The 13,046-nt window shown below is 47.5% G+C and overlaps 1 pseudogene; it reads left to right on the forward strand.

The window, feature by feature from the left end:
- The first annotated feature begins 11,337 nt into the window (after positions 1 to 11,337).
- Positions 11,338 to 12,154, forward strand: LOC129018779 (single-strand selective monofunctional uracil DNA glycosylase-like; annotated as a pseudogene).
- Positions 12,155 to 13,046: the final 892 nt, after the last annotated feature.

The following is a 13,046-nucleotide window of genomic DNA, read 5'->3' on the forward strand; positions in this document are numbered from 1 at the left end:
AGAAGCCTCCCTGCATGTAGGCCCTGCTGATCTTCCTGGAGGCTGACCTCCCCTGCAGGCATTGGGATCATTTAGTGTGACACATTATCGTTGGTATTACCCACATTCTACTTGTCCTATCCACCTATATCTGTCTCTTGTGTATGTTTTTTGTCCTTGAGATCTGGGACAGAGTCCTGCACTACGAACAGCATGGGCTCTGGAGGCCCCCACACCTGCACGTGCATTGTCACTTATTAGCAGTGTCACTTTCAGCAAATGATTAACCAAAGCCTTCTGTCCTCATCCATAAAATGGGAACAATGCTGTCTTCCTTTGAGGGTTGTTGTGAAGATAACATGAAGCAATGTACATAATGTCCTTGGCACACCGTAGGTGATCGATACATACATGTTGATTAACTAAGCATTTGGATAATCATTGCCGTAATTATAACCAACATTGGGGAAGATTTTGTCTCTCTTTTCATAGAATTAACCTGTGGGTTTTTATTAGTCTTGTTTTGTACACATGGGAAACGGGGTTCAGATAAATTAGAAGGACTCAAGGCACACTACACAGGAGATGCAAGACTGGGGGTGCACCCAGGTCTTCTCCCCTCAGATCCTCTGCCTTCTCTACCCTATTTCTCCCTGGGTGGACATGATAGGTGTAGGGACAACTGTCGCTGCTTTGGCTCTGTGAGAGCACCACTTGTGGTTCCCGGCTCCCCACCTGGTCCTTCCAGCAGAACTCAAGCTTGGGAAGCTTGGCCAGTGCACGCAGCTGCAGGGGGCATGGGGAAGGGCCCTGTCATGTTTGCCGCAGCCTCGGGTCATGTTTTGATGTTTTCTGCTGTGCTGTGGATGCGCGCCACTCCTGTTCATGTCACTGGGCAGGGATGGGGCACTGTAAGCCCTTTCCTTCTCGGCGCTATCCAAGCCTCACATATGAGCTGCCAGTGTGGTTTGAATCATCACGTTTTTAGTAACGGTGCTGTTCTCTTAAAGGCAAGGGTGGAGATGAGGAGGGCGAGGGAGGCTGGAAGAGGGAGGAGGAGGAGAATGATGGTGTTTGGGCCTTTCTGGAAAGGGACCTTTCTGGAAAGGAACTGAGGAAACAGGAACCTCCTGTTCTTCTGCTCCGGCTGGCCCAAGGCCATGTTGATGAGAGCCTGATGAGATCCAACTCTGAGTCAGCAGAACCCAGAAGGTCCCTGTGGGTCCCCTGCTGACTCACCACGCCCCTTCCTCACAGGCTCTGACCAGCAGTGCATGGAGTGGCCAAGCTGCGGTGGCCAGGCCGGGTCCTGACTTCCTGGGTCATGGGGAGGAAGCTGAGGAATTGAAGGACACTCAGGATTCACTGAAGGGGCTCCCCAGATTTTGGTCATAGCTGCAGCAATGATCTCATGGGAGTTTTTCCTCTTTACATTTTATCCAGAACAGAAAAGATTGCTCCACCCTTACAATCCCGTCTCCATTGCCAACCTTTTTCCTCCCCCTGCCCTGGGTGTGCCACCTGGTGCAGCAGCGTCTGTTGCAAAGAAGGCGCCCTCACATTTGGGGTAGGCGGCTCTCAGCCGCTCAGCTCACACTGATCTCAGGCCCCACCCAGGGAGGCAGAGGCAAGCTCCCCAGTGCTCCCAGACCCCTTTCTATGCCACTAGCCCCTTCGTTCTCAAGACAGGCTGTAGCCCAAAGAGCTGCCCCTGGAAGCATGCTGGCGGGAAGCTGTGCATCATGGGAGCTGAGAAAGGGGAAAACAGCCTGGCCTGGGCTTGAAGGAGGGATGAGAGGAGCCAGCAGGTGAAGGGAGCTAAGGATCATGAAATATCCCTGAGGGCACCTCAGCACCAGGCTTGTCTCCCTCTTCCTCCAGGAGGGGCAAGTTCTAGGGGGGTCCATTGAGAGACAGACAGTTCTCTTCCTCTCCCATCCTCTGCTTGGTCAGTGGGGCCAGCATTCCTGGGGAGGTGGGTGTGGCTGGGGCTCCTCCGGGTCTCCCCCTCCTGTGGCAGCAGAGTGTGATTTGAGGGCAGGGCCAGAGTGAAGCTGGTTTTGCCTGGACCTCCACTCAGTGGGAACCGAAGGCCCCCAGCTTTAGGGGGCTTCTTTGAATAGGAAGGGGGAATGCCAAGGGGCAGAAGAAGAGGAAAGAAAAGAGGGCAGTTTGATCTGGTGATGTGATTTGTGTCTTGGGGACAGCTGTACAGAAATACACAGGAAATGGGACCTTGTGTCGAACCTTTCTGTGTTCAGAAAGGTCAGTAGTGACTCACATGTAGGCAGGTGACCAGGTAGCTGCCCACACCAGCAGCTATGTTTGAAGTGAGAGGAAAGCTAGTTATTAGTTGGAGTAAATAAATGTTAAATTTTTTGATTGGAGGGAAAAGTGGAGGTGTGTGTGTGTTTTGGGGTGGTCTTGGGGAAGAACCTCGGTGGGCTCAGCCAGTGTCAAAGAGGACAAGTGTCACTACATATGTTGTGGAGCGGGAGTATTAAGCTCATAGAATGTGGCAGGAGAGGGCACCTTCCTATGCCCAGGTCTAGCAGCCAGTTTAACAGAGAAGGCAAATGAAGGACCAGCCAGCCTGGGGGTGCCTGGCGTTCTGTAGGTGGAGAGAGGAAGCAGAAGTCTCTATCCAGAAGCCTGTATTCTACAATGTTCTCTATAATGCTTCATGGTTCTTGAAACACATTCTCCTCCATTGTATTATGTCATCTGCTGTAGACTGTAGCTTCTTCACAGCAGGGGCTGCTCTTACACACATGGGAGGTGCTTACATGCCCAACATTAAGTATTGGCCCAGAACTGCATAAATGATCAGCTCTTGGTTTGATGAACTTTGGTGTGTGAAGCCAGGGAATCTGGAGTTTTGAAATGAGTCTTTAAAGCCTTAGAATCAGAACATATTATTTTAAAAGGGAATTATTTTTTTTAATTGACAAAAATTGTATATATTTGTGGTGCATAACATGATGTTTTGCAATATGCATATATTGGCCAGGCGCAGTGGCTCACACCTGTAATCCCAGGACTTTGGGAGGCTGAGGCGGGCGAATCACTTGAGGTCAGGAGTTCGAGACTAGCCTGGCTAACATGGTGAAACCTCGTCTCCACTAAACGTACAGAAATTAGCTGGGCATGGTGGTATGCACCTGTAATCTCAGCTACTCGGAAGGCTGAGGCAGGAGAATCACTTGAACCTGGGAGGTGGAGGTTGCAGTGAGCCAAGATCGTGCCACTGCACTCCAGCCTGGGCAACAGAGAGAGACTCCATCTCAAAAAAAAGAAAAAAAACATATATTGTGGAATGATTAAATCAAGCTAATTAGCATATATATTACTTCACATGTTTATTTGTGGTGAGAACACTTAAATTCTTCTCTTTCAGCAATCTTCAAGTATGTAATATATTGTTATTAATTGTAGTCACCATGTGGTACAATAGTATACCACATGGTACAATTGAACTCCTGTGTAATGGAAATTTTATGCCCTTTGTCTAACAGTACCTTCCTCAAACCTCCTACCATAGTCTCTGGTAACCATCATTCTACTCCCTGCTTCTATGAGTTTAACTTTTTTAGATTCCACATATGAGAGTGGTCATGCAGTATTTGTCTTTCTGTGCCTGGCTTATTTTACTTAACGTAATATCCTCCAGGATCATCCATGTTGTCACAGATGACAGGATTTCCTTCTTTCTTAAGGCTGGATGGTACTCCACTGTGTATATATAACAGCTTTTTTTTTAATTCATTCATCCATTGATGTACACTTAGGTTGATTCCATATCTTGATCATTGTGAATAGTGCTGCAGTAAACATGGGCGTGCAGATCTCTCTGATGTATCAATCAGCTCCTGGTTTGGTGAACTCTAGTGTGCAAAGCCAGGGAACATGGAGTTTTGAAATGAGTCTTTGAAGTGTTAGAACCAGACCATATTCTTTTTTTAAGAAAATTATTTTTTAAATTGGCAAATAAAAATGGTCAAATAAATTGACACAAAAATGTCCTTTGGCTATATGCCTAGTCGTGGGATTGCTGGATCATATGGTAGTCCTATCTTTAACTTTTTGAAGTACCTGTTTTCCATAATGGATGTACTCATTTCCATTCCCACCAATAGTGTGCACATGTTCCCTTTTCCCCTCATCCTCTCCAACACATCCTATCTTCATCTTTTTGATCATAGCCATCCTAACTGGTGTGAGGTGATAGCTAATTGTGATTTTAACTTGCATTTCTCTGATGATTAGTGGACCACATTGTTAATTATAAATTTTATTTGCACTGAGCTTTGAATGAAAGCACTTTCCTCTCTATCATGTTTTCTCAATTGTCCTCTTATCATCTCATTCCATTCCTTTTCCCAAGGCTGTCTTAGCTTCTCTATTTTTTGAAGATTTTAAATTTTATTTTTATTATAGTAAAATATGCATAATGTAAAACTTACCAAATGAACAAATTTTTTTTTTATATTTTATTTTTTTGAGACGGAGTCTCGCTCTGTCGCCCAGGCTGGAGTGTAGTGGCTCGATCTCGGCTCACTGCAAGCCCCGCCTCCCGGGTTCACGCCATTCTCTTGCCTCAGCTTCCCAAGTAGCTGGGATTACAGGCGCCTGCCACCACGCCCGGCTAATTTTTTGTATTTTTTTTTTTTAGTAGAGATGGGGTTTCACTGTATTTGCCAGGATGATCTTGATCTCCCGACCTTGTGATCCGCCTGCGTTGGCCTCCCAAAGTGCTGGGATTACAGGCGTGACAGCGCCCAGCCCCATATGAGCAATTTAAGTGTACAGTTAGGAAGCATTAAGTGCAATCACATTGCTGTGCAACCATCACCGCCATCCATCTGCAGAACTTTTTCATCTTCCCAAACTGAAACTGTCTCCATGAAACAGCAGCTCCCCATTTTCCCTCCCCCAGCTCTGGCAACAACCATTCTGCTTTCTCTCCTTATGAATTTGATTATTCTGGGTATCTCATGTAAGTGGAGTCATATAGTATTTGTCCTTTGGGGTCTTGCCTGTCTTATAGTTGGTTTTAATTTCATTGAGACAGTCTTGGTCTCATCCAACAAATTAATCTATTAAGCACCTCCTGAAATAACCACAGCTAATGTTCACTGGGCACCTACCTTGTGCTGGCCTGGGCGCCAGGTAAGCACTGCACAGGCATTATCCTCTACTCCTTATGGGCACTTTGGGCAGTGAGTGTTTGAGGAATCTGAGGCACAACTAGGATAACAGGGCTGCAGGTGGAACCCAGGCCGTCTGGCTCCCGAGTCCAGCATTTCCCACTCTCTGGCCAAGTCCTGGGTTCTGGGATGTCTGCTTCATGGCCCCCTCACCAAGCCATGGGGCCCCCAGTTAATCACATCCCTGAGTGACCTATTTTCTTCTCCACAACTGCTCTGCCTTTCACATATCCAGGGAGACAGAATCCCCAGTCTCTTCCACCACTTGCCCAAATCAGGAAAAAGAGAGATCCCTGACTCCTGTTTCAACCAGCATCTAGTTCCTAGGATGTTATCTCAACTACCTGCAAATTGGTCCCACTAAGACTCATTTCTTTCCTTTGGTCTGAATTATTATGGTGGCATCCAAACTGACTTTGTTGCCCTGGGCTGACCCCCTTCCAGTCTACCCTGATGAAGAAGCTGGGAGCAGCCAGGCCTGGAGTCTCAGAGGGGTCCCTGCATGCATGGGCTTCAGGCCAATGTGGTCTCTCATCTGGGAAGTGGCAGGGCCTTGGCTGCAATAGAAGAGTCTTCAGCCAGGCGCAGAGGCTCATGCCTGTAATCCCAGCACCTGGGAGGCTGAGGTGGGCGGATCACGAGGTCAAGAGATGGAGATCATCTGGCCAACATGGTGAAACCCTATCTCTACTAAAAATACAAAAATTATTGTATTTTTGTACTCTCTACTAAAAATACAAAAATTAGCTGGGCATGGTGGCGCGCGCCTGTAGTCCCAGCTACTTGGGAGGCTGAGGCAGGAGAACTGCTTGAACCCGGGAGGCAGAGGTTGCAGTGAGCTGAGATTGAGCCACTGCATTCCAGCCTGGCAACAGAGTGAGACTCCATCTCCAAAAAAAAAAAAAAAAAAGAAGAGTCTTCATCCAGTAGTCCAAAAAGCAACTCTGATCACTTCATTTCTTTCCTATTATGGTCCTGTGGCTCCTCAGAACAAAAGACCCCAATCCTTAGTGCTGCCTGCCTTCCCAACATCATGTGGTGCTCCCCACCGCATGCCTACCTGCTGGTAAACCTCAGCTCTCTGCAGTTCCGAAAGGCCACTCTTACTTCTTACAGGTCTGTCACCCCTGCTGGTCTGTAAGCCCCATTGAGCAGACCCATGGCTTACCTTGGTAGCCCTGGCCTATAACTCACCTGAGCTCTGCCAGTGTTTGTTGAGTGAACGAGTATGGAAAAAGGCCTTTGGATGAGGACCTGAGCAAGGAAGAACAATTTGCCTCCATGATGCTAGCATGAAGCATCTTTAGCCAACGTGACACCATTTCTCATCTGAAATACATTGTATCTGCCCTGAAATGCTAATGATGTCAAAATTAAACATACCTATGAGAATAGAAATATGTTTTTCTATATATTTATGGAAGACAATGCCTAAAAAAATTTAAACCTTTATTCTATGAGATAAAGGATGGAGTTGACTTTAAGGTAGAATAGGATCCTCATTTATTAATTTACTAATTATTTTCCTTGCGATAGACTTGCCTAATAAATTAGGTCTGTAGCAAACTTTTCCCCCACCGACTTTCCCCCACCATGTGATGCCTATCTTCTATCTTCTTGTTCCATGCCACGGGAAGTAGGTCACAAGGAGGGGAATTAGGTCAGAGACAGTGGGTGCGAGGAGGCGGAGGATGGAGGAGGGCATGCTTTCCACAGGAATCTTCGAGATCCAGGCCACTCCTCTCTCTCCACTGAGGGGGCGTGAGACAGATTCTGAGCCAGGCTATGGCAGAATCCAATCCGAGCAATGGCCCTTTGTCCCTGGGGAGAGCTGCAATAGGAAGAGGTGGGGAGGATCCCGAAGGTTTGGGTGTTCTCCATGTGTGTCCCAGGGCACTTTCATTTTGGATGAAGCATCAGCCTGCGTGGGGCTGGGGAGGAGCGGCAGCCAGGACTCGCTTCCTTAGGGAGGAATGTGCTTGCTCTGGGATGACAGGCCTCCTTGGCAATGGCAGGCAGAGTCATTTCCATGGGACTTTTGAAGAACATAAACAATCCCCTTTTTATATAAACACTCAAGCAAACCAAAGCTGGCTGTTAATTGTCTCCCTGGCCTGGACCCAAGGCAGCAATTTGGAGTTGCCCCCTTCTTGGATTAATCTGGAATGACTCCCCTTATATCCCCTCTTACCCTAATCCCCTATACTCTGGGATCTAGAGATGAGATACTACTGACACTTGGGGTTGCATAGTTCTTTGTTGTGGGGAGTTGTTCTGTGTGTTGCAGGATGTTTGGCAGCATCCATGGCCTCTACCCACCAGATGCCAATAGCAACACCCTGCTGGAGGCCGCACAAATGTTTCTTATGATTAGGCATAATTGAAGCCTGTCAGGAGCAATATGAACCTGTGATCAGTTAAGCAGCTGACCAGTCGTTACCTCCTCCTCCTTGCTCTTGTTACCCAATAAATACAAAGGGCTGTAGAAGCTCAGGAACTGCCTTTGCTCACTAGAAGCAGGGAGCTCTCTTCTTCCCCATGTTGCCTTTCCTTAAAATAGTTACTTTTGTTTTTTGTTATCATTTCTATGTTTGTACCTTCGTTCAGTCTTGTAATGAAGGTCTCAAGCAGTAACAGTAGTAACTGCTGTAATGACGGCCTCAAGTAGTAGTAGTGGCAGTCAGCCACAACACCCTGCAAACTGACTTGTGACAACTAAAAATGTTTTTAGACATTGCCAAATGTCCCCTGGGGAGTAAAATTGTCTCCAGTTGAGAACAACTGATCTACCATATACATACTAAGCCTTTAATACCATGTGTCAAAGTTTCAAAGTTTAAACCAGTCACCTGATTTTGATTGAGGATCAAATTCTGAACAAGGAAATGGCAATGGGCTCTACAGATGGCACAAGTGCATTGAGTAGGGCATGAGGCCAGTTCTGCTGGAAGCTGGTTCTGTGGCCTTGGGCCATTATCCTTCTTGAACCTTACACTTGCTAACTAAAACTACAGCAAAATAGCAGCCTTCTCTGTGGTGTGTAGGTGTCCTCTGATGATAAGGGTGATAAAACATCAGTCAGAGCTGGGAGTTCTTTGGAGGAAATTTGTGCTGTGGTGAGGCCAGTTTATGTTTTTACTATTCTTTTACTCGAAGCTTCATTAAATCAAGTTGTTGGCCTAGCAACTTATGGAGACTTCACAGTCAAGATCTCAGCAAAACCTGATTTCAAATACTCTGTCCTATTGTCCCCATATACCTTTGAAATATCCCGGGAATCCTGAAATGGCATTTTTCAGCTTGTCTCTCACCCCCAGGGGCCATGCAAACAGCCTTTAGTGGCACCCACATGTTGCTTTTGGCATATTTACTGGTGAGGCACAGTCAGCAGTGGGTCTGGCTATAACTCTGCTGGCGCCCTGGGGGCCGGGGCCATGTGGAGGAATCTGACATGGGCAAGAGGCACATCCAAAGACCCAGAGCAGCCCCTGCTCATTGTAGACATTCCTCACAATGTAGACATTTTTCCTTAAATGAGCCATGAGTAAAGGGAAAATGCACTTTATTGTGGGTAATTTCTTCATAAATTACCCAGCTTCAGGTGTTCATTTATAGCAACACAAATGGACTAAGATAGTTTTTGATCACGTTCATGATAATTGAATAGCTTTCAAACAGTTTTTTGTGGGCATGAGGAAAGCAACAGAGGCAGATGGTGTCCTCCATGATTCATAATCTGAGTATGTGAATGATTAATGATTTGGGGCCAGGCTCCAGGGGTCCAAATCCCTATGAGCTATGTGCTCTTTCTAAAGTTACCTAAGAACTCTGTTTCGTTCCTCATTTGTAAAGTGAACATAAACGCAGTATCTGGTCATAACACAGGCGATGTTCTTAGATCAATGCCTCGCCCGTAATAAATTCTCAATCCATGTTAGCTATTAATTGTATTACAATTCAAGCTGTTCAATGCTATAGTAAAGCTGTAAGCAAAATGCTAGGAAATCTCTAAGTGATGAATGTTTCCCAAAGCAATCCAGGAAGACTTGGCCATTGCAAGCCTATGGCCCTGACAAGGGAAGAGACTCAGGAACCGGGAGCGTAGAAGTAAATCCAGTTACCCAGCAGTGCATATGCTTCACCCAAGTCAAGCTGTCTTGCAGAAGTGGGGCAGCCTGACTTTCCACTGTGTTCTCCCCAGTGAATATGGCCTAAGCCCAGTGTCTGCTGAGGTCACTCCACACTCATGGAGCTGGGAACAGCTGCTTTCAGGGAAAGGTCGGCTGTTGCTGAAATGATGGACTTTCCTAGCATTTAAATTGTTTACGCAGGGCCAGGCGAGGTGGCTCACGCCTGTAATCCCAGCACTTTGTGAGGCCAAGGTGGGAAGATCACTTGAGGTCAAGACTTCAAGACCAGCCTGGCCAACATGGTGAAACCTCATCTCTACAAAAAATATAAAAATTAGCCAGGCATGGTAGCGCACACCTGTAATCCCAGCTATTTGGGAGGCCGAGGCACAAGAATTGCTTGAAACCTGGAGGCAGAGGTTGCAGTGAGCCAAGATTGTGCCATTGTATCCCAGCCTGGCCAAAAGAGTGAGATTCTGTTTCTAAATAAATAAATAAAATTGTTTGTGAGGAAAAAATGGCCAGTGATTCAGAGAAATACCTACTACCAGTGCCGAAAAGACCTGTACAATTCCTGTACTAGCTTTGTGAATACAGCTATTAAAGCATAACTAACTTTTACATCCAGGTACAGCTTAAAAAAAAAAAGAGAACTGACAGAGCTGCCCCTAGTGGCAATGCTCAGGGGTGGTGGAGGTGCCCAATGGACATGTCTGTCCCAGAAAAGAAGCACTGACACCCTGGGAATGGTTATTAATGAATCCTAAATTTCTTTTGGCTTTTGGCTTTCTTTTGCATCCTCTGGCGGTCCCATTGAATATAACTATCAAGTGCCAAGACAAGTCAATAGGGAAATTGTCTTGTCTTTTTAACAAAGGGTGCCAGGACAGCTGGATGTCACCTGTGAAAGAATGAAGATGGATCCTACTTCACACCATCTATAAAAACTAACTCAAAAGGAATCAAAAGACATTTTGGAAGAGCTAAAAGCTTCAAGACTATTGGAAGAAAATGTAGGGGTAAATCTTGAGACCTTGGAGTAAGCAATGGTTTCTTAGATGTGACACCAAAAGCACAAGTGATGAAAGAAAAAGTAAGTTGGGCATCACCGAAATTAAAAACTTTCATGTTTCAAAGGACACTATTATAAGAAAGTGAAAAGACGAAACACCGAATGGGAGAAAATATTTGCACACAGAAACCTGCACACAAATATGCACAGCAGCGTTGTTCATCATGGCCCACTACAGGGCCAGGCACAGTGGCTCACGCACTGTGGCTCACTTTGGGAGGCCGAGGCAGGCGAATCATGAGGCCAGGAGCTCGAGACCAGCCTGGCCAACATGGTGAAACCCCATCTCTACAAAAAATACAAAAAAAAAATTAGCAGGGCATGGTGGCATGTGCCTATAATCCCAGCTACTTGGGAGGCTGAGGCAGGAGAATTGCTTGAATCCAGGGGGCGGAGGTTGCAGTGAGCTGAGATCGCACCACTGCACTCCAGCCCGGGCAACAGAGCGAGACTCCATCTCAATAAAAAAAAAAAGCCCAAAGTAGAAACAAACCAATTGTCCATCAGTGATGAATGGATGAACAAAAGGTGTGCTATCCGTACAGTGGGATGCTGTTCAGCCATAAGAAAGGAAAGAAGTACTGCTACATGCTCCAACATGGATGAGCCTGGAAAACATTACACTGAGCCCAATAAGTCAGACACAAAGGCCACATTTTACGTAACTACGTTTATACAAGATGTGCAGAATAGACAGTCAAATCCACAGAGACAGAAGGTGGATCAGTGGCTGCCAGGACTAGGGGAAGAGGGAAGGGGAAGGACTGCTAATGGTATGGGGTTTCTTTGGGGGCTGATGAAAATTTTCTGCAACTAGATAAAGGTAATAGTTGTACAATCACAGGAATACATTAAAAATTGCTGAATTGTGCACTAATGGTATGGGGCATGTATTGCCCCCCCCAAAAAAAACGTAGGAGGTGCTGGACCAGGTGACAAAAGCGTGGCCATGCCCCAGACTTTTTCACTAGGGACCCTGCATGAGCCAGCAGGTGCCCAGAGAGAGCCCCCGCCCTGCCCTCAAGGCTTGGCTGAGGGCTTCCTGGAGGAGGAGCTTTGGCTCAATGCTGAGCTGAACCAACTGCAGTTTTTGGAGTCTGCAGGCATCATTCACAATCCCGTGGAGTATTGTATAAGAGCCGCATTGCAACTTTGTGACTCGCTGCTGCCAGGGCCCCAAGGAAGTGCTCTTCCTGGGCACGAACCCAGGACCTTTTAGCATGGCCCAGACATGAGTGCCCTTTAAGGAAGTGAACATGGTCTGGGACTGGCTGGGCATTGGAGGGCCTGTGCTAACCCCTCCCCAAGAGCACTGTCTTAGCTGGGACTGGGGTACTGGGACTGGCGTGCTCAGTGAGAGGTGAGTGGTGCTCGATTCTGGGGCTTTTCCAGAACCTCTGTGGAAAGCCTGAGGTCTTCTCCTGTCACTGCTTTGTCCACAATCTGTGTTCTCTGCTATTCCTGGCTCCCAGAGAACACAACCTCACTCCTGCTGAGCTTCCTGCCAAGCAGCAAGAACAGCTTCTTGGGATCTTAGTGTCCCCTCTGCCGGCAGGTGCAGCGGCTGGGGGTTTGGCTGGGGGTGGGAGTGGCCCGGCTGGTGCAGTAGTGGGCACGAATGGCTCTGGCAGGCCTGATGCCAGAGGTCCAGGTGGAGGGGCTCCTGCATCTCTCTCCCCGTAACCCACAGGCCAACAGGGCTAATAGGCAGTGACCAAGTGAGTCGACCAAGTGAGTTGGGGCTGCTGCCGCGGCTATGGAAATGAGTGCCGCTGGGGCCTGGCATGGGACACATTCAAGGCCTCCAAGTCACTCTTGGGCAAGCAGATAACAACACACCCCGGACTGAAGCCAGAGGTCCTCCTGGGCTTCCTGGTTGCCAGGAAACCTACCCTTCGATCTGTTGAACTGTCTTCCAACCTGCTGTGGCAGTTTTTACCCCACTCCTGTTTGCCCTGCCGAGTCCTGCTTTCCTCACCTTCCCTGAGCATTGTCTTTTCTGTGGGAGGGAATCAGCAGAAGGCGCACTGTTGCTCTTCAGATGCTTCTACCTCGTCATTTCTTTGGAAGTCTCTATTCAATGGGGAGCTCCCTAGACTGACTTCTAAGGTCGCATTTGCTTTTTCAGAGGAAATACCTTGTCAGGATCCCTACACATCCTTATAGAATAGCTGCCTTCAGCTGATCCCTTTCCTCATAGGGGCCAGGACAAAGCATGGGACAAGAAATTCAGAGTGACCTTCTCATGAGAGGCTGAGGCTGGCTCAAAGAATTCAGTGTGGCAGTGTGAAAGTCAGAAGACCGGGATTTTCATCCCAGCTTTGCGACTTGTGAGTTTTATGATGGTCAAATTGATGGAGCCTGGGCTTCAGGCTGCTCCTCTGTAAACGGGGGCTGTCTCCCTCCTGGGGTTTGTGTGAAGGCAATGGAGACAACACTTGAAAGTGTCTTGGCTGGGCGTGGTGGCTCATGCCTGTAATCCCAGCACTTTGGGAGGCTGAGGCAGGTGGATCATGAGGTCAGGAGATGGAGACCATCCTGGCCAACATGGTGAAACCCCGTCTCTACACACAAAAAATTAGCCAGGTGTGGTGGCGTGTGCCTGTAGTCCCAGCTACTTGGGAGGCTGAGGCAGGGAAATTGCTTGAACCTGGGAGG

This window comes from Pongo pygmaeus, chromosome 17, assembly GCF_028885625.2.
Source record: "Pongo pygmaeus isolate AG05252 chromosome 17, NHGRI_mPonPyg2-v2.0_pri, whole genome shotgun sequence".
Taxonomy (NCBI): Eukaryota; Metazoa; Chordata; class Mammalia; order Primates; family Hominidae; genus Pongo; species Pongo pygmaeus.